Source organism: Suricata suricatta, chromosome 9, assembly GCF_006229205.1.
Source record: "Suricata suricatta isolate VVHF042 chromosome 9, meerkat_22Aug2017_6uvM2_HiC, whole genome shotgun sequence".
Taxonomy (NCBI): domain Eukaryota; kingdom Metazoa; phylum Chordata; class Mammalia; order Carnivora; family Herpestidae; genus Suricata; species Suricata suricatta.
Genome location: NC_043708.1, coordinates 121,210,099 through 121,233,557, shown reverse-complemented (window position 1 = coordinate 121,233,557; position 23,459 = coordinate 121,210,099). Strand labels below are relative to the sequence as shown.

Genomic DNA, 23,459 nt, shown 5'->3' with positions numbered 1-23,459 from the left:
TGAATATTTATCTTCCCTTTAACATGCTAGTAAATTACATTAATAGATTTCCAATATCGAAATAACAGTGAGAAAAAATGGACTCATCAATAACTAGTGTTTGAATGCTTTGGAGAAAAAAATAACTTTGATATTTTTCTCACACACCACACCCAAAAGTAAATTACAGATCGAATAAAGATCTAAATATCAAAACCATGAAAGAATCAGAGGAAAGTAAAGAATATTTTTATAATCTTGTGATCAGAAAATACTTCCTAACCAAGAACCAGAAGGAAAAGATGGAGAGATTTAATTACATAAAAACATAAACATTTTTACTACAAAACAAGAAAAAAGAAAACAAACAATGCCACTAACAAAAAGGAAAAAGAGGGGCACCTGAATGGTTCAGTTGGTTAAGTGTTGGACTCTCAGTTTTGGCTCAGGTCATGATCTCATGGTTCATGAGTTCAAGCCCCACATGGGGCTTCACCCTGACAGTGTGAAGCCTGCTTGGGATTCACTCTCTCTCTCCCTTTCTCTCTGTCCCTCCCCCAGTCACTCTGTCTCTCTCTCTCTCAAAATAAATAAACTTAGGGAAAAAAGGAAAAAGGTAAGGGACAGACTGAGAAGTAATATTCACTATATATAATAGACAAAGAATTCATATCCATTATAAGAAGTCTCTGCATATTAGCAAAAGAAGCAACTTATTAGAAAATGAACAAAGGAGATAAGCAGGAAATTCACAGAACTCTGTTTATAAGCATGTGAAGAGTTGTTCAGTACCCAAATGTAAGTGAAACCCGGAGACCCACCAGAATGGTAAAACCTACATGGGTCCTGCGGCCAGAGGGCGGTGAGATAGGATGGGCAGCAAGGAGAGACCACTGGGAAGACAGGGGGAGCTGCAGGGCTTGCACCAGGCTGTGGGGTTGGCCAGGGCAGATCCGCGTGGTTCTGAGCCTTCCCAGCATGGAAGGCTGGCGAGAAGCTCCAGGCACGAGGCCCACGGCTAATCCCACGTGGCAGTTGGCTGTGGTCAAGTGGCCTTGAATGGCGAGGATTGGTTAGAAAACTGGGTATCTAGTCTTCTTCCCTCTCAACCATCCCCTCCTCCAGAGGCAGAGAAACCTGAATCCAGCTCTCTCTCGAGCTCTGACCAGGGCCTCGCCACACACACAGAGCAGGAGCAGATGGAGAAAACGGGTGGGAGAGGAACAACAATTCCATTTCTCCCCACTACATTTTGCCCTGCTAAAGACTTTTTTCAAAAATCAGCTACTATAAACTCATCAGGAAAAAAATGACAAATGGAAAATGATGGACCAGTTTAATGATCTATAATTCACCGTCGGAACACAGCAAATGAAACCATTGTAATTTCATTTTATTTGAGGGTTTATTTACTCAAATAATATGGATGGCTGGGCTTATTCCCAACCTCGCAGTTAACTTGCAACCCAGCAATGAGGAGAGTATCATCCCAGGGACAGATGATGCTACTTGTCTCCATTGTCCTGTTTTTGTCTCTACCTTGCGGTGCCCCAGACCCACTCATCCTGACTGCCAGTGCCTGTGGGTCCTTCCACAGACCCTTCTCGTTGGCCTGAGTAAGTCCTTTTCTATGGTAAATAAGCTTGCTCCTCGTCCCTTTCCTCCTCCTGGATCCAAACAAGCCTGAGGTCTCCCCGGGCTCTCCATGCTAGGCTGTCTTCTTGGGTGAGACTGCCATCTCCCCCAAGTCCCACAAATTTTTATACCTTATAGGTTGTGTTTTTATTTTCACCAAGTTTTAAATATTTTTAAATTTCTCTTGAGATTTCTTCTTTAGGATTTTCCAGTTACTTTTGGTTATTTCTAATTTAAGTCCATTGTGACCTGAGATGTTGTGTTATTTCTATTCTTCTAAATTTGTTAAAGTGCATATGATTGCCCAGAAGAGGCAAGAAGTAGGATCCTCACATCCTGGAGCTGTTTCCAGAACATTGCTTCAAGGTCATCTCTCCAGAATTGCTCTCTTAGAAATTCTGCACCATCCACCCTCTCTCCCCATTAGCATTACCCAAGATACTTCCAGACCTCCTCCAACTCTTCCTCACACAAGGTCTTTCAGAGCACCGAGTCCTCTAGAATATTTCTTTCTCTCGATTCTAAACGACTTCTGCATTGTCCTTCACGTGCTTCCATGATGCTCAGGGTTCACGTGCGAATCACAGAAACCACCTTGAAGGCTCATGCAGGAAGGGAGTTAATAGAAGGGATTGGGATGCACAAACTCATCTGGGCTAAGTGTGGGTTCGGGACTGGTTCTCCCATTGCAGAAATGGACCCCAAGTGAGCCACCACCCCTGGTGTGATTAGGAAGTGGGGAGTGAGGAGTCAGCCCCTGGCTCCCAGCACAGCCCCTGTGCTCAGGAAGCCCACCCAGCTGTCAGCAATCAGCCAGAAGCCACACCAGTCACATAGATACCCTGCACCTGCCTTTAATTTCCACTGCTGCAGAAGAACCAAATGTCTCCTCCCCTATACTTGCCAACAGAGCAGAATGGAAGCTGCAGAAATGAGGCCTCAGCCTCATCTTCTTTTCCAGATATCTTGCGTCTAATTGTCACACCCTGACTGGCAGTCCAGAAGCAAGTGAGTCTGGGAAATTCAGGCTTGAAATTTCCGGCCTCAAGAAGGCATTGCTAAGGAAGCTGGGATGGATAGAAGGTGGCTAAATATAATCTGCCACCAGTGCCCATTCCTGGCTGGGACCTGTCATCACTGGTTCCCCCCACCCCTGCCCACATTCTTCATCACTGTCCATTCCTTTGAATCCATAAATAATAGTGTGTGCCTTACTTTTCCCACTCCAGGGGTGGGGGGAGGTGTGTGTGTGTGTGTGTGTGTGTGTGCATGTGCGTGTGTGTTTAAGAGAAAGAGACAGAGGGAAAAAGGGAGGGTGAAGAAATCTTACAACCACCTTGAAGACAGGGACAAGTGCGCTTTCCCTGAGCAGGGTGTGAGTCTTGGCTACTTTTGCTGAGTGACATAGAAGCCACAGTAACCAGATGACGTTAAGTGCACACACAGCAGATTAAGCTGGAAGTACTTCCAGGGGAAACCTAAGGATACAAGAAGCCCCAGAGGGAGGGGAGCTATCACAGATTATATACAATCTCATGTCACTGCAGGTCGTATTTTGGCCACCAAAAAAACTAGGAGAAAAAACCTTCAGTTTCAAAGCTATTTGGACATGGGAATTACAGGTCAGGGGTTGTCAGACATTGTACTTTTGTGCTATCTCTGGTTTCTCATTTCAGTGTCACATATCTGTAAGAAGGCAATTCATTCTATAGCAGAGAAAACCGGAGCCAGGGGCAGGAAAGATTGCCCTCATGTGGTCCTGGCAGGTGTGCAGTAGTAAGGCTGAAAAGAGGCTGCAAGCCTTCTGACACTGTTTCAATGTCAATGTTTGTGGATGAAGACCTGGAGGTGGAGACCAATGTTGATATTGTGGGGAACACTTAATCGTACCCTAGATTTAGTATTCAAAAGTCTCATAATATTCAGGACTCTTTCAGTTGCAAGAGACTACACCAACTCAAAATCACTTGTAAATTTAAAAGGAGGGCAGGTGGGGTACTTACTACTTTGTGAAATGGGGACTGCCATAGGAGCATCCAACTTCAGGCATAGCTGGACCCAGGGGCTATGTTGTCCAGCAGCTGCAGTGAAGGCTATGTTTGGCCCATCTTTGGTTTCTCCTGCCCATTGATGGGGTGGAATTCTCTGATTGGCTGGATCTGGGTCACATGTCAACCCTGTAGCCAGAAGGTGGGGTCATCCCCAGCTGAGAGAAGGAAGAAGGGGTTGTCTCTTCAAGACAGCAGGCCGAACAGAACACATGCACCTTCAGTCCTACACCACATGCTAATTTAAGCCCCAAACTGGCCTGCCTGCCACAAAGGGGGGGGGGGGACTCTTTCTGAGGCTGAAATACTTCTCATGGGGTGGAGGACTCTTCTTCACTACCCATTTCTCTCCTTCACCTGACCGTCAGGCTCAGCAAGTCTGCAGGGGCATATTAAAGTATAAAAGCCACAGAAACAAAATTGAAAATAAAATTTATGACCCTTTTTCAAACCAATATCCTAAAGCTGACCAAGATAGCCAACCAGATGTAGCCCCCTAAATTGCAGGAGAAATTTAACGGGCACTTATATTAAACTGCACACACACAGGGGGAGTCTTGGGCATTTTCTAGCTCCCCAGGGAATGAATGAAGAATGTCTCAAAGATCTTGCTTGAGATAGAGAGATAAGGTGTACTTGCCAACTATCAGCTCATCTCTTTCTTATTTCTGCTAATCTCATTGATGCTCATCCATTACAGGGTCCTCAGGCCACCCTGGCAGGCCCGTTACCGCTGCAGAAAAGTTCTGAGGCCAGAGAACTTCTGTTTCTATGGCACAGAGATGCAGGTGGGAGGGCAAATATCTGAGCCAGATGTCTTGCCAAAGATGGCCCATTCCATTTTTATGTAATCATCCTCCTTTCACTAGATGGATAAGAGGCCGCGGTGGGGGCTGACCACAAAACCCAGCACCCCACCCCCTACTGCCCCTCAGGGAGAGCCTCCCCAAGATTTCAGAGGGAAGACCATAAGCAGCATAGACCCTTCACCCAGAAGGCTCAGAATATTCCAGGGGGCAGAGGCCCACTTTCCACTATGGCAGGCCTGTCACTTGCCCATCCAATAGTTCTTTCTTCCTGACAGAACCCCAGTTATTTCTGGGTGGCTATTCACTCAGCAATAAAGAATGAATCATGAGTCCCTCCACCAGTGGTCAAGGGGGTAGAACAGGTGTACGACTGGTTTGGATCAATGAAACATAAGGAGAAATCTGGTAGGAAATTGTGGGATATTTTCCTCTTCAGTTAGAGAAAGGCATGAACTGAAAAGATTCCTTTTTTGCTGTCCCCTTTTCTGTGGCTTTGTACATGTGTATCAGGCTGTGCAGCTTTAAGTTGCTGCACTCATCTTAGAGAACTCTGAAAGACCAATTAATAAGCACAGATCTATCTTGTAGCTGCCTATCCCTGCTTCCTGTTGGATTTGATATTAATACCTGAATTGCATGAGATGGTATTATATTGTTACTTGCTTCTCAAGGCAACCAAATACTGCACTCACAGTTAGCTAGCTGGCTTGGGACGGAACCTGGGTAAGAACCAGGCCAGTGCTCCAACCTACCTATACTTGGAATTCTACTCTTACAACGTTTCCCACATCCATCTGGAGCATGCACCAAACGACGGATACACACTTGCACTGGGATCATGTCTCCACTCACATTTGGAATTGTCAGGAAGATTTGCTACTGACACCTTTGTATCACACTGGTTAGCATGTCTAGATCATTTGTATATTTCTTGATTTTTAAAAATTAAACTTTTAATTTTTAGATCATTGCAGGTTTATCTGCAGTTGTAAGAATACAGAAAGATAGCATATATCCACCCAGCTTCTCCCAATGGTAGCTAACATCTTGCAAAACTGTGGTATGCTATCACAACCAGGAAACTGACATAGATACCATCAAGATGTAGACATTCCCATCATCACAAGGACTGTGGCCCATTATAGCCACACTCACTTTTCTCCCACGTCACTCCCACCTTAAACCCTGGCAAGGTGGATTAGCCCCTGGCTAATCCCTTACACGTTCTCTATTCACATAATTTGGTCATTTCAAAATATTACCTAAATGAACTTGTATACTAAGTAACCTGTTGGGTTTGTTTTTCACTCAGCTTTATTCCCTGGAGATTCATCCACACTGTTGAATATATCAGTAATTATTCCTTTTTGTTGTTTGAATAGTATAACCGTGTGCTCAGGGAAGAACCTCTGATTGGTTTCCATTTTTTTGGCTACTATGAATAAAGCTGCTCTGAACATTCATCTACAGTTATTTACATGAACCGAAGTCTTGATTTCCCCAGGATAAATGCCTAGGAACACAATTGCTGGGTTGTATAGTAATTGCATGTTCATTTCTTAAGAAATTGCCAAAATGTTTTCCAGAGTGACTGTCCCATCTACATTTCCACCAGCGATGGATAAGTGAAGTGTGCCAGTTTCTCTGCATCCTTGCTAACAGTTGATGCTGTCACATGTGCATTAATATCTCATTGTGGTTTCAATCTGCATTTCCCTAATGGTTAGTGATATTGAGCATCTTTTCTCTGTAGAGATCTGTAAAGACCTACACCTGTAGATCCCCATTCAGCGAAATGTCTGTTCATGTCTTTTGCCCAATTTCCTAATTGGATTGTTTATTTACTTACAGTTGAATTTCAAAAGTGGTTTATCTACTATAGATACTAGTCCTTTGTCCTTTCTGTGGTTTGTAATGCTTTCCTCCAATCTGTAGCAGCTTATCTTTTCATCTCTTAACAGAGTCTTTCATAGACCAAAATTTGATGAATTCAAATTTATCGATTTTATCTTTACGGATTGTGCATTTTACATTTAAATCTATAATTTATTTCAACTAACTTGTTTGTGTAAAGTGTGCAGTTTAGGTTGAGGCTCATTTTTTCCCCCTTTCCCTCCATATGTTTAATTAATCCAGCACCATTAATTGGGAAAAGTCTCTCATCCCTGCATTGAATTCTTTTTTTATCTTTGTAAAAAGAAATCAGTTTGGCATATTTGTGTGGGTCTATTTCTCAGTTTTCTCTTATGTCCCATTGATATATGTTTCTGTCCCTTTGCCAGTACCACAGTCTTAATCACCATTGCTAAACAATAAATCTTGAAATTGGATAGACTTTTTCTTCCCAATTTATTCTTCTTCCTCAAAATTGTTTCAATTCTTGTAGTTCCTTTGCCTTTCCACATAAATTTTAGAATCTATATCTGTGTCTGTATGTCTACCAAAACAAACAAACAAACAAACAAAAACAACTCCTGGGGTGCCTGGGTGGCTCATTCAGTTCAGGTATCTGACCCTGATTTCAGGCTCAGGTCATGATCTCACAGTTTGTGGGATTGACCCCTGCATTGAGCTCCTCACTGACAGCACAGAACCTGCTTGGGTTCTTCTCTGTCTCTGCCCCTCTCCTATGCATGCATTCTCTCTCTCTCTCTCTCTCTCTCTCTCTCTCTCTCTCAACCAATAAATAAACTTTTAAAAACCTCCTGGGATTTTGGTGGGAATTTACATTTAACCAATAGATAAATTTGGAGAGAATTGGTATCTTTACGATATTGTGTTTTCCAACCCACGGACATAATGTCTCACCATTTGTTAAGAGTTTCTCTGAATTCTATCATCAGTGTCTTGTAAATTTTCAGCATATAAGTGCCTATATGTGTTCTGTTAGATTTACCTAAGTTTTTCTTTTTTTAGCAATTGTAAATGATACTATTTTTTAATTTCAGCATCCACATGTTTATTAATACTAGAGAGGAATACAACTGATTTTTGTGTGTTGATCTTCTTGTGTCCTTGTTTAGTTCAGCATTTTCAGGGGTAAATCCCTTGGGATTTTCTCCATAAACAATCATATCATCTGCAAATAGGGACACTTTCAGTTCTTCCTTTCTGATTTGTATAATTTTTATTTCCTTTTATTACCTTATTTCACTAGTTAGAACTTTTCTACTATGTTGAGTGAGTGGTGAGAATGAACATTTTTGCCTTATGCCCAAACTTTGAGGGAAAGCATTCAGTGTTTCAATTAAGTACTGAGTATAATGTTAGTTGTAAGTGTTTTGTAGGTGGCCTTTGCCCAGTAGAGAAAGTTCTCCTCTATTCCTAGGTTTCTGAGAAATTTTAAATCATGAATATGCGTTAAAGTATATTAAATGCTTTTCTGCATCAAGTGATACGACCATATGATTTTTCTTTCTTAGACTAAGCAGGATTAGGATTGGATTTTATTGATTGATTGATTTTTTGAATATCGAATCAGATTTGCATCCTTGGAAAAAAATCCTAGTTGGTCACAATTCATTACTGGCTTTTAAAGGATATATTACTGAATTGGGTTTTCTAATACTGTGTTAGAAACTTTTGTATTTATATTAAAGTAGGATATTTGTCTGTAGTTTAACTTTTTGGTACTTTCTTTGTCTGGATTTGTATTAGGGTAATACTGGCTTCATAAAATGAGTTGGAATGTGTTCCTTCTTCTTCTTTATTTGGAAAGATTATGTAGAATGGGTTTTAAATATCCTTTAAATGCTTGGGGAATCCATCTGTTCCTGGTTATTCTTTCTTGGACATTTTTAAACAAACAAAAATCCCTGGAACTAATAACCGATAAGAGCAGGATTGTGAAATATGAGGTAATATACAAAATATCAATTGATTTTTGGAGGGCCTGGGTAGCTCAATCAGTTAAGCGTCTGACTTCAGCTCAGGTCATGATCTCATGGTCTGTAGGTTCAAGCCCAGCATCAGGTTCTGTGCTGACAGCTCACAGCCTGGAGCCTGTTCCAGATTCTGTGTCTCCCTCGCTCTCTGCCCCTCCCCCACCCATGCTCTGTCTCACTCTGTCTCAAAAATAAACTATATAAAAATTTTTTTAAATCATTGATTTTCTATAAACTAGCAATGAACAATAAGAATTTGAATTGAAAACATAGCACCAATTATATTAGCACCAAAAAAATGAAATACTTAATCATAAATATAATATGTACAAAATATTTATGGAAAGCCATAAAGCTTTGATGAAAGAAATTAAAGAAAACTAAACAAATGGAGATGTATTCCATGTTCATGTATAAGAAAACTTAAGATTTTACTTCTTCCCAACTATTGTTGATATATAGATTCAACACAATCTTAATAAAAATCCAAGGTATTTTTCTGATACAGGCAAACTGACTCTAAAGTTCATATGGAAGGCAAAAGACCCAGAATAGTCAATACAATTCTTGAAAAAAAGAAAAAGGCAGAGGACTGAGACTATCCCGTTTCAATATTTACTGTGAAGATACAGTAAGCAAGTCGGTATGGTTTTTGTGAAAGGGCAAACTAACGGAACAGAACAGATAACGCAGAAATTGATACACACAAATAAAAGCAACTGCTCTTTGACTAAGGGCAGCAAAAGCAATCCAATGAAGAAAGAAAAGTGTTTTCAAGGAATGATGCTAGAGAACTAGACAAACATAAACCAAATAACCCAGACACAGACCTTATGTCTTTCACAAAAATCAACTTAAAATGGATCTTAAATCTAAATGTACAACCAAAAAAAAAAAAGCCAATAAAACTTATAGACTATAACATAAGAGGAAAATCTAGGTGACTTTGGGTTTTCCAATGACTTTTTAGATACACCAAAAGCACAATGAATATATTGATGAGATGTACTTCATTAAAATAAAATAAACTTCTATTCTGTGAATGACACTGTTAAGAGAATAAAAAGACAAGTCATAGACTACAATAACATATTCGCAAAACACATAACCAATAAGAGAATTGTATTCAAAATGTGCAAAGAACTCTTCAAAGTCAATAATAAGAAAACAAAAAACACAATTAAAAAGTTGGCAAAAAATCTGAACAGGCATTTCACCAAAGAAGATATTCTTCATATGCAATTATTCTCTATATGCAATTAAGCATATAGAAAGTTGCAAAACATATTATTAATTAATTTCAAATTATAACAATAGCGAGGCACAAGTATGTACTTATTAGAATGACCAGAATTCAAAATACTGACAATACCAAATGCTGGTGAGTAGGTGAAGCTAAGGAAACTCTCATTTATTAGTGGCAGATATACAAAATGGTACAGCCACTTTGGGAGACAGTTTGGCAATTTCTTACAAACCTAAATATAATTTTACCACTCAATCCAATTGCATTATTGGTATTTACCCAAATTGATGAGTGGATCAAGAAGATGAGGTATATATACATAATGGAGTACTACATGGCAATGAGAAAGAATGAAATATGGCTATTTGTAGGAAAGTGGATGGACCTTGAGGGTGTCATGCTAAGCGAAATAAGCCAGGCGGAGAAGGACAGATACCATATGTTTGCACTCATAGGTCTAACAGGAAAACAGGAGAAACCTAATGGAGGGCCAGGGGGAGGGGAAGAGGGAAAGAGAGTTGGGGAGAGAGAGGGATGCAAAACTTGAGAGACTATTGAATACTGAAAATGAACTGAGGGTTGAAGGGGAAGGGGGAGGGGGAAAAAGAGGTGGTGGTGATGGAGGAGGGCACTTGTGGGGAAGAGCACTGGGTGTTGTATGGAAACCAATTTGACAATAAACTATTTAAAGAATAATAATAAAATAAAATAAATGTATGAATAATAGATCCAAAAAAAAAGTTTCACAACTGAATAAATGTTTTTAGAGTTAAAAAAAAAAAAGTTTAGGTCCACACAAAAACCTGCACACACATGTCTACAACAGTTTCATTTATAATTTCCAAAACTTGGAAGCAACCAAGATATATCAATAGCTATATTATAGTATTGGCAGATATATAAATTGTGGTACATCCATATAATGGAATACTAGTTAGCACCAAAAAGGAAATGTGCTATGAAGCCGTGAAAAGACATGGAGAAATCTCAAATGCATATTATTGAGTGAAAGAAGCTAATTTGAAAAGGCTCACAATTCCAACTATATGACATTTTAGAAAAGGCAAAACTACAGAGACAGTAAAAAGATCAGTGGTGGCTGGGGGTGGGGAGAGATAGGGATAAATAGGCAGAACCCAGAGAATTTTTAGGGCAATGAAATTATTCTGCATGATACTATAATGGTGGATACATGTCCTTATGCATTTGTCCAAATCCATAGAGCGACAACAGGGAGACTTATGTACGCTATGGACTTCGGATGGTAAAGATATGTGAGTGTAGGTTAATCAATTACAAGAAATATACACTAGTGTGAGATGTTGATAGTGGAGGAAACTGTGAGTGTATTGGAGCAGACAGTATATGAAACCTTCCATACTCTCTGCTCAATTTTTCTGTGAACCTAAAATTGCTCTAAAACTGAAAGTCTGTCTTAAAACAATCTATAGAACTGTACAGCATGAAGAGCGAACTCTAATGTAAATTATGAAATTTAGTAAGTAGTAATATATCAATATTGGTTCACCAACTGTAACGTATGTACCACTCTAATGTAGAAATGTCAGTAATTGGGGAAACTGGAAGCAGAGTGTATGGAAAATTTCTGCTCAATTTTTCATAAACCTAAAACTACTCTACTCTAGAGGTACCTAGGTGGTTCGGTCTGTTGCGTGTTCCACTCTGGATTTTGGCTCAGGTCATGATCTCATGGTTTGTGAGATTGAGCCCCCTGTGCTTAGGCTGATACCACAGACCCTGCTTAGGATTCTTCCCCGCTCTCTGTGTCCCTCCTTCACACACTCTCTCTCTTTCTCTCTCAAAATAAATAAACTTAAAAACAACTTAAAACTACCCAAAAATGAAAGTCTACTAATTTTTAAAAATAATCTCCTTAACTGCTAAAAGACTATTCAAATTATCTAATTAATATTGGCACATTGTGGTAGTTGGTACATTTCAAGAAATTTATGTTTATTTTTATCTGTCAAAGTTATGTGTTTGTAGTATTTTTTAAATTTTCTTTTTTATATCTTACAGAGTCTGTGTAATATGTACTGTTTGATAGTGAGTGTCTTCACTCTTTTTTTCTTTGCCAGTTTTGCTGAATTTTTGTCAATTTTATTGATCTTTTATTGAATTTTGGATTAGTTTTATTGTTTTTGTTGATTCTTTGAAAAATGCATTTTATCTTCTCAAAAAATAAGCTTTCTGTTTATTTTTCTCTATTCTTTTTCTGTTTTCAATTTCACTGATTTCTGCTATTGTCTTTATTATTTCCTTCCTTTTACATGCTTTAGCTTTATTTTGCTCTGCTTTTCCTAGATTCTGAAGTGAGAGTTTAGGTGATAAATTTGAGGATTTCCTCTTTTCTAATGTAAGCACTCAGTGCTATATATTGGCCTCTTAGTACTGATTTAGTTAATCTCACAAATTCTGATATTGTATTTTCATTTTCCTTTAGTTACAAGTATTTTTTAAATTTCCCTGGTAACCTTCTCTGTGGCTAAGGATTATTTAGAAGTATCCTGGTCAGCTTCAAGTATCTAGAGATTTTCTCATTTTCTTTGTTTTGTCAATTTCTAGTTTAATCACATTACAGATATAGGAAACACTGTATGGTTTCAATTTTTAAAATTTTTTTGGTTTTTATTTAACAGGCCAGGATATGATCTGTGGGTATATGTCCTTTGCGCACTAGTGAGAGTGTGTACCATAATGTTGTTGGGTGGAGTGTTCTCTACATGTCAGTTAGATTCTGTTGGTTAGTGGTGTTATTAAGCTCTATATTCTTTCTTATTTGCTGTCTAGTCGTCTTATCAATTGTTGAGAGAAGGGTGTTGAGGTCTCCAACTATAATTGTGAATTTGTGTATTTCTTTTTTAAGTTCCATTAGTTTTTGCTTCACATATTTTTAGAGCTCTGTTTAGTGCATGCACATTAAATTTGCTATGACTTCTTGATGGATCAACCTATTTATCACTATATAATTTCCCTATCTCTACTTAGTAATTTCCTTTCTCTGAAGTCTACTTTATCTGATATTAATATACTTATTTGTGCTTTCTATTTATTGCATGTGATATCTTTTCTCATCCTTTAACCTTTGCCCTACCTATCTATTTGAAATGAATTTAGCATATTTATACATGCTAATATATTTAGCATATAGTTGGGTCATGTTTTCTAACATCCAAATTTCTTCTGTCTGTAAGTAATGTATGTATATCATTTACATTTAATATGATTGTTGCTATGTTTGGGGTCATTTTACTTTGTTTTCTGTCATCTTTGTTTTCTTTCTCCTGCTTTCCTGTGGGTTACTTGGATATTTTTTTTTTAAGAATTCTGTTTTGATTTATCTATGGTGTTTTTGAGAGAATCTCCTTGTATATCATTTTTAGTGGTTGTAAATTACATAATAACATATCAGTCTACTGATATGAACATTTTACCAGTTTGCATGAAGCACAGGAATCTTACCTTCCCTTACATCCCTTTTCCTTCTAATGTTTATAGTATAATTGTCTTAAATGTTTTTATTCATTTAGAACATCATCAGAGTATTATAATTTTTATTTCAATTCTCAAATTTAAGAAAAGCAAGAGGTGAAGCAAAATGTATTATATTTATATTATATTTAACCTTATCTTTACTCATTCATTATTCTTTCCCAATATTTTAAGAGTCCTTCTTTTATTATTTTCTTCCTGTTAGAGAACACCCATTAGCTATTCTTTTAGGATAAACCTGCTGACAAAAAATTCCCTTCACTTAAGAACAGCTTAATTTCCTCCTTTATTCCTGAAGAATATTTTCACTGGATATAGAATTCTGGGTTGAAAATTATTTTGTTTTGGAACCTGGAAAGTGGTGTGCCACTTCCTTCCATAGTTTTCTCCAGAGTTTCTAAAGAGGAAATTTGATGTCATTTGAATTGATTTTCTTCCCCGTAAGTGATATGTTGTTTTTTTATAATGCTGCTCTAAAGATTTTTATTTTGTCTTTAGTTTCCAGACATTCCATTATGATGTGTTGGCATGGATTTCATTAGATTCATCCTATTTGGAAATAAACATCTTGAATTTGTACATTTGTATATTGGTCTTTTGCCAAATTTCAAGTGTTTTCAAATTTCGAGTATTATTTCTTGAAGTCCTGCCCTTTTCCCCTCTCTTTCTGGGATTCCAGTGACCCAAAGGTTAGATATCTTATACCCTCCACAGATCCCTGAGGTTGCTGATTCTTTGCCTCTGTAGTTTAGATTGGGTAATTTTTATTCTTTGTCTTCAAGTTCACTGATTCTTTCTTCTTTCCCTTGCATTCTGCTGTTGAGCCCACCCACTGAGCTTTTTATTTTCATTGGTATATTTTTCAGTTCTAAGAGTCCCATTTTCTTCTTTATACCTGGAATTTCTTTTCTGAGACTTTCCACTCTTCATTTGTTTAAATGTGTTTATAATTTCTCACTGAAACATTTTTTTCATGCCTGTTTAAAAGTTATTGTTGGAAGCAACTTTTTCTGCCCATGGATCCTGTCTCTGTGCTTTAATAAAACTATCTTTTTGCACCAAAGATGTCTCAAGAATTTTTCTTGGCTTAGGCTCTGGACCTTTACCACTCCAAAACCCCATCACTTAATATATAAAACATATAATAAAAAAAAACTGCCAAATAAAATTATTGTCATATAATTCTATTATCTCTGTCATCTCAGTGTTATCATGTATTGATTGTCTTTTTCATTCGAGTTAAGATTTTTCCAAATTCTTGGTATAATGGATGATTTCAGTTGAAACCAAGACACGTTGGTATTACATTATGAGACTCTGGATATTATTTAAATCTTCTGTTTTAGAATGCTTCTCTGACACCACTCTCTGGCAGTTAAGCAGAAGGTACTGCTTTGATACTGCCAGGTAAGGTTGAAGCCCAGGTTCCCCACACAGCTTCCACTGGCACCAAGGACTGGGAGAATTCCTTGTTAGTGCTGACACGGGTGGAAATTCTGGCTCCCTACTCGGCCATTCTGGGAGAAGCAGCAGCGCTTCCCTACAATTTCCCATACGGTTTCTACTGACACCATACGTCAGGAAGTGTGGCACCTTATAACTCCTTGGCATGGATTAAAGCCCCAGTTCTCTACACAGCCTTCTCTGACACCATTTCATCAGGGAAGTTGGAGCGCTTTGCTTCACAACCTGACAAGGGCTGAAATCTGGGCTCACCTACCTGGCATGGGTAGGGATGGTGCCATATTTTTCCTGGGGTGTTTGGCTGGACTGAAGTAGTTACGGACTAAAAGTTTCCTACCTTACTAGGCTATTCCCTTTCTGGTCCTTTGTCTGGAGATAACAGGCTTTCATTGGGATTTTTTTTGTTTGCACTTGTTGCTGTTTCTAGGCCATCTGCTTCTTTATAGTTCCGTGCCTCAGTATGTGAGGCAAAAAGAACCCAGAGAACTCATCACTATGTTCTTTTTTGGCTCCTTCAGACGCCAGTTAGTCTGCCTTCTTCTCTCAAATTTTCAGAAGCTTCTTATATTGCTTTAATATATAATGTCCAGTATTCAAATTATATTAAGTGAGAGAAAGAGCAGAAGTATGTGTATGCCACCTTCCTGGGCAATTCGCATTTTTTAAAAATGTCAATTTTCCTTCATTTACTCAAGATCAGGAACCTAAGTTGATTTATCACAGTACAGAAAGAATACCCTTTAAATATTTTGTAAATCTCCAAGACCACATTATATTGCTTTGTTTCTGAGGCAAATTTGCAGAACAAAAACTGTGCTAATGCTACTGTAGTAGATGTAGCACAAGAGTGTAAAGCTTGTGGAAATGTTCAGATAATTAACCAAGGATTTAGGATACTAATTCACTTTTTTTGTGGTTTCACTTTTATATAAATCTGAGACCAAATTTTTTTCATTTATTTATTTATTTACCTATTTGTTTATTTTTTTTATTCCTGTTACTATCGGAGATCGAGACAGATTTAGTGAAGTCAGTCATGCCACTTAGCCAAACAACCTCCTACCCCCAACTTGCATGGGTCCTTCTGAGTCCTTAGGAGGGACCCTGGCAGCACTCTGCATGGCTGTATAGTTTATGAAACTTACAAGAATAGGTGTGTGAATTGTAATTGCTTGTGATCACTTTGTTTCCACTCTGAATTCCTCCCCATTCCATGTCCCCTCTTGCTGGGTTATTTTGGGGCGGCTGCAGATCTGTTAAGAGGAAGTGAGTTGGGGAATACACTTGAGTTTGGTGGGATACATTTATATGATTCATAGTTACCTCAGGGTCTAGTTAAATTACTGGAAGCGATCTGATATAGAATGGATTTCAAAAACTTGCTTACTGTCCACTGTGTTGACACTACTAGCAAGTGACAAGAAAAGACTGGGACTTACTGCATAATAAATGTCCTCAGTCGAAGGAATATGTCAGGTTGGCCACTGCGTAGGGAAACTTGAGATGCTTTGAAATCTCATAGCTCACATATATGATGAGAACTTGATAAAATTTTCCCCAAACTGGAAATAATCCAGTAATGACATTATTTGGTAATGACATTACTGAATTCAGACATTTCAGACCATGAAGGTGTGAAGCTGAAAATAACTTTTCTAACCTATCAATAAGGAAATCAAGTGTAATCAGCATTGTTAAAAGAAAGCTTCATTTATCTTTCAATTCTCTACGTGGAAAATACCATTCCAAAATTATCATCTAAAAACATAGGAAAGAGATATCCGGGGATAAGTTAGGTTAGAAAAGTAATTTCTAAAGGCACATTAGTTTTAAAAATGTTGTAATATCTGTTGTTTAAAACTTGTAATTTTTTTGTGATTTCTTTTCTCATTTAATAAATATTCACTTTTTATGTAGTATTTAGTTTTATTTGCATCGTTTTATGTTCTTTTTTAAGAGCCTCCCAATTATATAAACTTTGAGCCCCATGAACCTGAATCTGCCGAGGAGGAGGCCATTCTTCCAGCATGTGAGCACCCACAGAACCACCTAGTTTGGTCTGGTCAGGAGGGGATTTATTGATGGGTCTGAGAAGTCTCACAGCACCATCAGGAAGATTGAAGGTCTCGGCTCTGGCTGAGTTTCCAGAACCACAGAACCACAGGGCTGGGCTTGCTGACCTCAGTGCCAACCCACTTCCACCAGGCTGGGGTCAGTGCCCCCACTGCCACTGCCTCTGGCACAACCACTTCCGCTGCCTTCGGCATGCATGCGCTACATGGATGTCTGCCTGCCTGATGCTTCCAAAGCTCCCTCTAAGTCACACTCACATGGTGTCCCATGGGCTGGCACCAAAGCAGGCTGGGAAAGGAAGTCAGTTTGGAATCAGGACTTACAATGCAGGGGGTTGCGAAAATATCTGGACGGTGTTGAAGATATCACAAGCATCTCCAGTGACCAATGTCCATCACACCCACTGTATGACAAAATCCATGGGGGTTCAAGTGTAGATAGGTAAATAAGACATAATCCCAACTTCCAGGACTCCCAAGAGCAGTGGGGAGAGACACTCATGCCCAAACACTCCAAAGAATAGCACGACGGCTCTGGCCACAGGTGCTTTTCACAGTTCTCAGACTGTTTTCTCACAAGGGAGGGCTACTCACTTAGACAAATCCTTTAACTGGTTTATCCAGAGGGAGCAGAGCCAAGCGATGACCTCCAGGGCACCGTGACAGGTAACCAGCAGCTTAGAATGTCTTACTATTGCTGCTGCTGCCTCAGGAATTCTCAGTTGCTGATAAATGTTACATCCCATCACACAGGTGAAAAAGAAAGGGAGTTTTAAAACCTAAAAATACAATGTATACCAAACAGTCTGTTTTTCCCTCACCCACATAATCACAGAATATAAATTAAGGTGTTCATTCAGAGTTTCTAAATTTGTATGTATCTGCAGGATCAACAAATGCTAGGATAACTAATATTTCAAAATACGATCCTCCAGCAGATGAAAGATAGAACATTTGTTAAGAACATTGCTCCTGTAATCTAGGATGGGGAAAGAAGGACTTTTGGAGATAGGCAACAGCAGTGATTATTTCAAATACAAAGACTGCAAGGAGAGACTCCCACAGACAGAAGCAGGTAGAATGGTAGGGCTGACTCATTGGCCACCTCAGGGTCCAAGAAGTCAGGCAAGAAGCTGAGGGCTGTGCTGGGTGGGAACCTAGAGGGAGATGGTAACTTGACATAAGAGTCAGCCACCGATCACTGATGGTTGCGTTCAAAATAAATGCAGAAACCTTGTGATGCCTGGGTGGCTCAGTTGGTTAAACATCCAACTCTTGATTTTGGCTCACTGTTCATGAGATCGAGCCCCGCATTGGGTTCCACGCTGAGCCTGCTTGGGACTCTCTCTTTACCTCCCACTTGGCCCCCTCCCCTCTCCTTCAAAATAAATACAGAAAACTCAAAGCCTCCTCTACTGAAACACAGTGATGCTTGGGGATGGTTGTCTCAGATCCACTTAATGCTCTGTGAAGAGGTGACCATCACCAGTGACAGACTCAATACAGAATGGGTGGAGGTGTTACAAACTTCACCCTGGGGTGCAAAAGACATGTTCCTCCCATTGCAGGGGTCTCAGGCTCCCCTGTTCCCCTTCCTCTTGGAACAGGGCACTAAGTAGTGGTGGGCTAATAAATACTTAACCATTGGCTTTAAGGAATATATATTTTTTTACATATGAATAGACATCAAATATATATTTAAATGTACATATAGATAGATATAAAGAGATATGAGGAGAGATATACACATTTATTATAAATTTTACTGACATAAGAATGTGTAGCCATAAATTATAAATAATTATAAAACACACTATGCTCTATCATAAATTCTAAATAGCCCATTGATTCTCATAGAATTTCTATGTTCAGTTTCCCCAAACTCTTGTTTGGGTGGCCAGAGTCTGATGACTAAATGTGCTTCAGATATGACAGTTGGTTGATATTTGAATTAGGCTAATAAGTAAGACAAAAATGAGACACAAAGACAAATGCCAGAGCTTCACTTATGCACTAATGTCAAGAGTAACCTCTTTGCTGAATTAGGTAATTGTTTTCGAACTCTGGAAGAATATTCTCTTGTATTTTTGTGCTGGGTGCAAGATAATGGTGTGTCAGTGTGGTAAGCTAAGGATGGCCTCTAAAGATACCCAGGTGCTAATCCATGAAACCTGTGGAAGTTGCCTTAGATGGCAAAAAGGACTTTGTAGATGTGTTAAAGGTCTTGAGATGAGGACCTTATTCTGGACTGTGTTCTCATGAAAGAGGTGCAGAGGGATATTTGACAAGAAGGCATTGTGAAGACAAAGCAGAGAGAGACTCGAAAATGCCAAGCTACTGGCTTGTGGGTGGAGGAAGGAACCATGAGCCAAGGGGAGGCGACCTCTAGAAGCTGGAAGAGGCAAGGAAATGGACTCTCCCCTAGAGCCTCCAGAGGGAGGTGGCCTTGCTGAAACCTTGATGTCAGCCTAGTGAAACAGATTTCAGACTTCAGACCTACAAAGCTGTAAGAGAATAAATGTGTTACTTTAAGTCTCCAAGTTGATGCTGTTTTGTTACAGCAACCTTATAAACGTATTGTGTCTTGACTCTGAAAAAGCCCTTTAAAATTTTTTAAGTTTTTACATTTATTTTGAAAGAGAGACAGAGAGAGTGGGGGAGGGGCAGAAAGAGAGGATCCCAAGCAGTTATCTGTGCGGAGCCCAATACAGGACTTGAACCCATGAACCATGAGATCATGGCCTAAACCCAAACCAAGAGCTGGACACTCAACCAACTGAGCCAGCCAGGTGCCCCTGAATGTACCCTTTAATAAATACTTTATGACAAATAAAGAGGCCCTGTAAGTATTTCTTCTCAATTTTTAAAACTTTATTTATTTAAATTTGAGTTAATTAATATACTGTGTAATATTGGTTTCAGGAGTAGAACTCAGTGATTCATGACTTCCATATAACACCCAGTGCTTATGCCAGCAAGTGCCCTCCTTGATGCCCATCACCCATTTAGCCCATCTCTCCACCCACCTCTCCTCCAGCAACCCTCAGTTTTTTGTCTATATTTAAGAGTCTTCTACGGTTTGCCTTTCTCTATTTTTATCTTATTTTTACTTCCCTCCTCCTATGGTTTCTCTTTTGTGTTTCTTAAATTCCACATATGAGTTAAATCAAATGATATCTGTCTTTATCTGACTTATTTTGCTTAGCATAATACACTCTAGTTCTATCCATGTTATTGCAAATGGCAAGATTTGGTTCTTTTTGATTGCTGAGTACTGTTCAACTGTGTATGTGTGTATAAATCTGGGTAGATATATAGATAGATATAGACATAGACCACATCTTCTTTATTCATCGGTAGATGGACATTTGGGCTCTTTCCATAATTTGGCTATTGTTGATAGCACTGCTGTAAACATTGGGGTGCATGTGCCCCTTTGAATCAGCATTTTTACATCCTTTGGATAAATTCCTAGTAGTACAATTGCTAGGTCGTAGGGTAGTTCTATTTTTATTCTTTTGAGGAAACTCCATACTGTTTTCCAGAGTGGCTGCACCAGTTTGCATTTCCACCAGCAGAGTGAAAGAGTTCCCCTTTCTTCGCATCCTCGGCAACATCTGTTGTTTCCAGAGTTGTTAATTTTAGAAGACATAGACACTTTTCCAAAGAAGGCATCCAGATAGCTAACAAACACATGAAAAGATGCTCAACATCACTCATCATCAGAAAAATACCAAAGCAAAACCATGATGAGATACCACCTCACATCTGTCAGTATTTCTTCTTTAAAGTGAGCATTGACTTACCCTATTTCAGTAGAAGGCACTGGAGTCTCACTGCAAGAGGACCTGGCTTCCCGCCATTTCCAAGGTCGTTGGAGGGCGTGTCCCCTGTGGGTGTAAGGACATCTGGTGGGGTCTCGGAGCACCAGCACCCTCACAGAGGGACAGCGACCTTTCTTGGTGATGCCTGTCTACACCCCTCTGAACACAGAAACCAGCCCCACCCCCACCAAGACCCGCCTAAGGGGGAAGGGGAACAAAGGAGGAAGAAGAAGCAGAGGGACCCATCCAGAGTGACAGACCCTCAGCAGCCTCCCCACCCCAGCCCCTGCGACCCAGGCACTCTGAGGGCTTTCTGCCCCAGTGGGTGCTCAGATTCCCACTGCACACCCACGCCACCGCTTGCTCACCACATACAACCTGCCAGCACTCTGGAGGGTGGCCTGTCATCTGTCTGGCAACTCCAGATCAGCTCTGTCCTGGCTAAACTAGAGAAAAGCTCTGATATCTGTGGCAGAACCACCCCTCCAACCAAGTCAGAACCCCTAACAACTTTATTCCCATCCTAGCCTATTCCGGGCCACCAACACGACATCACAGATTGTGCCACTGGGAAGAGACAGCCAGGAGCCATTATTAAAGTAGTGTTTCTGCTGTGTAGATATAAAAAACCCGCAAGCACAGAAAATAGCAAAGCGTAGTAAAATAATTAGGAGGTGGTTTTTTTGTTTTAATATAACATTTCATTACAAGTTCTTCGATTGTTATTCACACTTGCCTTTCATGACCAGCTCACAAATTTCCAACACATTCTATAGCTGGCTCTCATGGAGTGGCACACGCCAGCTTCAGGACAGCCCTGGGATGAAGGGGCCCATCAACAAGTCACGGGCGCTGAGCATTCTTGGGGCTGGGACTAGTACCTGCAGGGATCAAGACAGGTCTTCCATATGGCCTCTAGCAGTGGGCCCTGTATGGGAGGAGGTGCGGACAGGAATCTTTCTGCTGTAGGGTCTCATTCATTGCCTCCCCATTGCTCCTGACATGACCACTCCTCATTTCCATGCCCTGAATGTGAAGGCTGTGGCCCTACCCCTTTCAGTGTGGTCAGACCTACCATTCTCCATGTATCAGAGAGTCGTCCTCACCATGGCTGTGGCTACTTTACTCATGGCCGCTGAAGAGGCCCCTGTGGGAGGGATTTAGGGAACATGGGTCCAAGAAGCAAGAGTGTGGTTCTGATGTCACCACTGGCTGGTCTAGGGACTTGGGCCAACTGCCCACACCTGGAGGCCTGATGAGTTGCTCAGTGAGGGTGGGATTGAGTTCTCGCCCAGGTCCAGGACAAAGCGTTGCTTCAGGTCCACCTTGATGGCAGGACAAGGTGTGAACCCCCGCAGTTTCCGGGAGCTGCTGCTGCATCCACAGGTGCCATGCTTCTGCTGGGAAACTTTATCCCTGGGAACTGGCCAAGGGCCCCAGTCACAGGACCTGCTGTCGGATAGCTCAGACTTCATCCAGAGAAAACAAAACCCGGGCAAGATATATGATCTTCCTTTTCCATTTTCCCAGGGACCAAAGTCTCTGTAACAAAACCCAGCAGAGACAGACCCTCCCCAGAGATAAAACCATCTCCCCTACTGTCTTCTGGGGTAATGCCAGGCTTGACAAGGAGCCCTGAGAGCTTTCCACCAAGGGGCTCGGTGAGGCTGGCTGGGTCAAGGTCTGGACCGATTGCCTGGAACCTGTGCAGTAAGGCACCAATGTGGGGGACAATCTGGGGAGGGCGTCACCATAAGGAATATCGGAGAAGACCAACACCCCCCACAATTAAGGGGCTGAATGGAAATCCTGAAATGGTGATTCCAGGACACACCTGTGTTGGGGTGATGCCAGGTGCCTCAGGGGTCAAAGGGCAGACACAGAAAGATCCCCGCCCGAGATCCAGTCTGTTGAGCACCCGGCCAACAGCTGCATGCTTTCCTTTCGTGCAGTTCCCACCTGCTCACTCCTTCCTGCTTGGGAGCCAGCGCCCCAGGTCTAGCCAGCAGGGCCTTGGCAAAGCTGCACGTTGCATTCTTGGAGAGGTTTTGCTCTGGCAACTCAAAACCAGTGCCCAGAAGGGCTCTTTTAGACAAGACTGTCTTTTCTCTGACCTGATGGCTCCCACATCCCTCATTAGCCGCCCCCACCAGACCCTCCATGTCCCCCTCTCTTATTTGCTCCCTTACCTTCTGTGTCTCAACCAAAGACCCTCCTTCAGTTCACCCTTTATTCCCTGAAACAGCTTTCGAAGTCTGACTTAGTCCAAGAAAAGCTGTCAACTGGTGTGCAGGATGGGCCCTGGTTGCGTGGATCTGCTTCCAAGAGCCTACATCGCCCCTCCCTTCCCGAACAGGGCATTACTAAGTCACGGAGCTCACAGGTGTGTCTAGCAGCCTGGCATCCACAGGCTTCTTTCCCTGCCCTCACTAGTGAGAGGTCAGTGAAACGGGAGAAAGTTTAATTGACTAGAAGATTATTCTGGAGAGAGGCAGAAAGAGAGATGGAATTACACATAAATATATAAATTGATATATAAACATTGTATGTGTTATATGTCTAACATGTAGATATGGATATATTTATGTTTACCTGTGTGCGCATATATAGGATCGTGTGTGTGTGTGTGTCTGTGTGTGTGTGTGTGTGTGTGTGTGTGTGTGTGTGTGTGTGTGTAGCAGCTACTGTGAGCTCACAAAGCTCAACCTGACCAGAGAGAGCATTCTACTCTAGGAGAGGCAGCCCAGCGGGGTGAGTGCAACCGAGACACGAGGCAGGCAGAAGGCAGCGGTGTCGGGCCAGGAGGCTGAACATCCTGGTTCTCACACCCTTTGTGGCAGGACAGGTGACTGAGGGCCTCCTCTCTTGTCATCTTACTGTTTTGTCACTGAGCAATGCTGGCTACCCCCGTGGCTTCAGTCACCACGAGATACTAAGGACCTTGGCTTGTACGTCTGCTTGACCGCTTCTGGGCTCCAGATCCGA

General features: G+C 40.7%; 1 long non-coding RNA gene across 1 annotated transcript; it reads right to left on the bottom strand.

Annotated features, from left to right (window-relative positions):
* Positions 1–20,296: 20,296 nt before the first annotated feature.
* LOC115301885 lies at positions 20,297–22,055 on the bottom strand. Its single transcript, XR_003913340.1, has 4 exons — positions 21,719–22,055; positions 21,550–21,621; positions 20,457–21,355; positions 20,297–20,333 (listed from the first exon to the last, which is right to left on the bottom strand). It is a non-coding gene; the product is annotated as an uncharacterized LOC115301885 (long non-coding RNA).
* Positions 22,056–23,459: the final 1,404 nt, after the last annotated feature.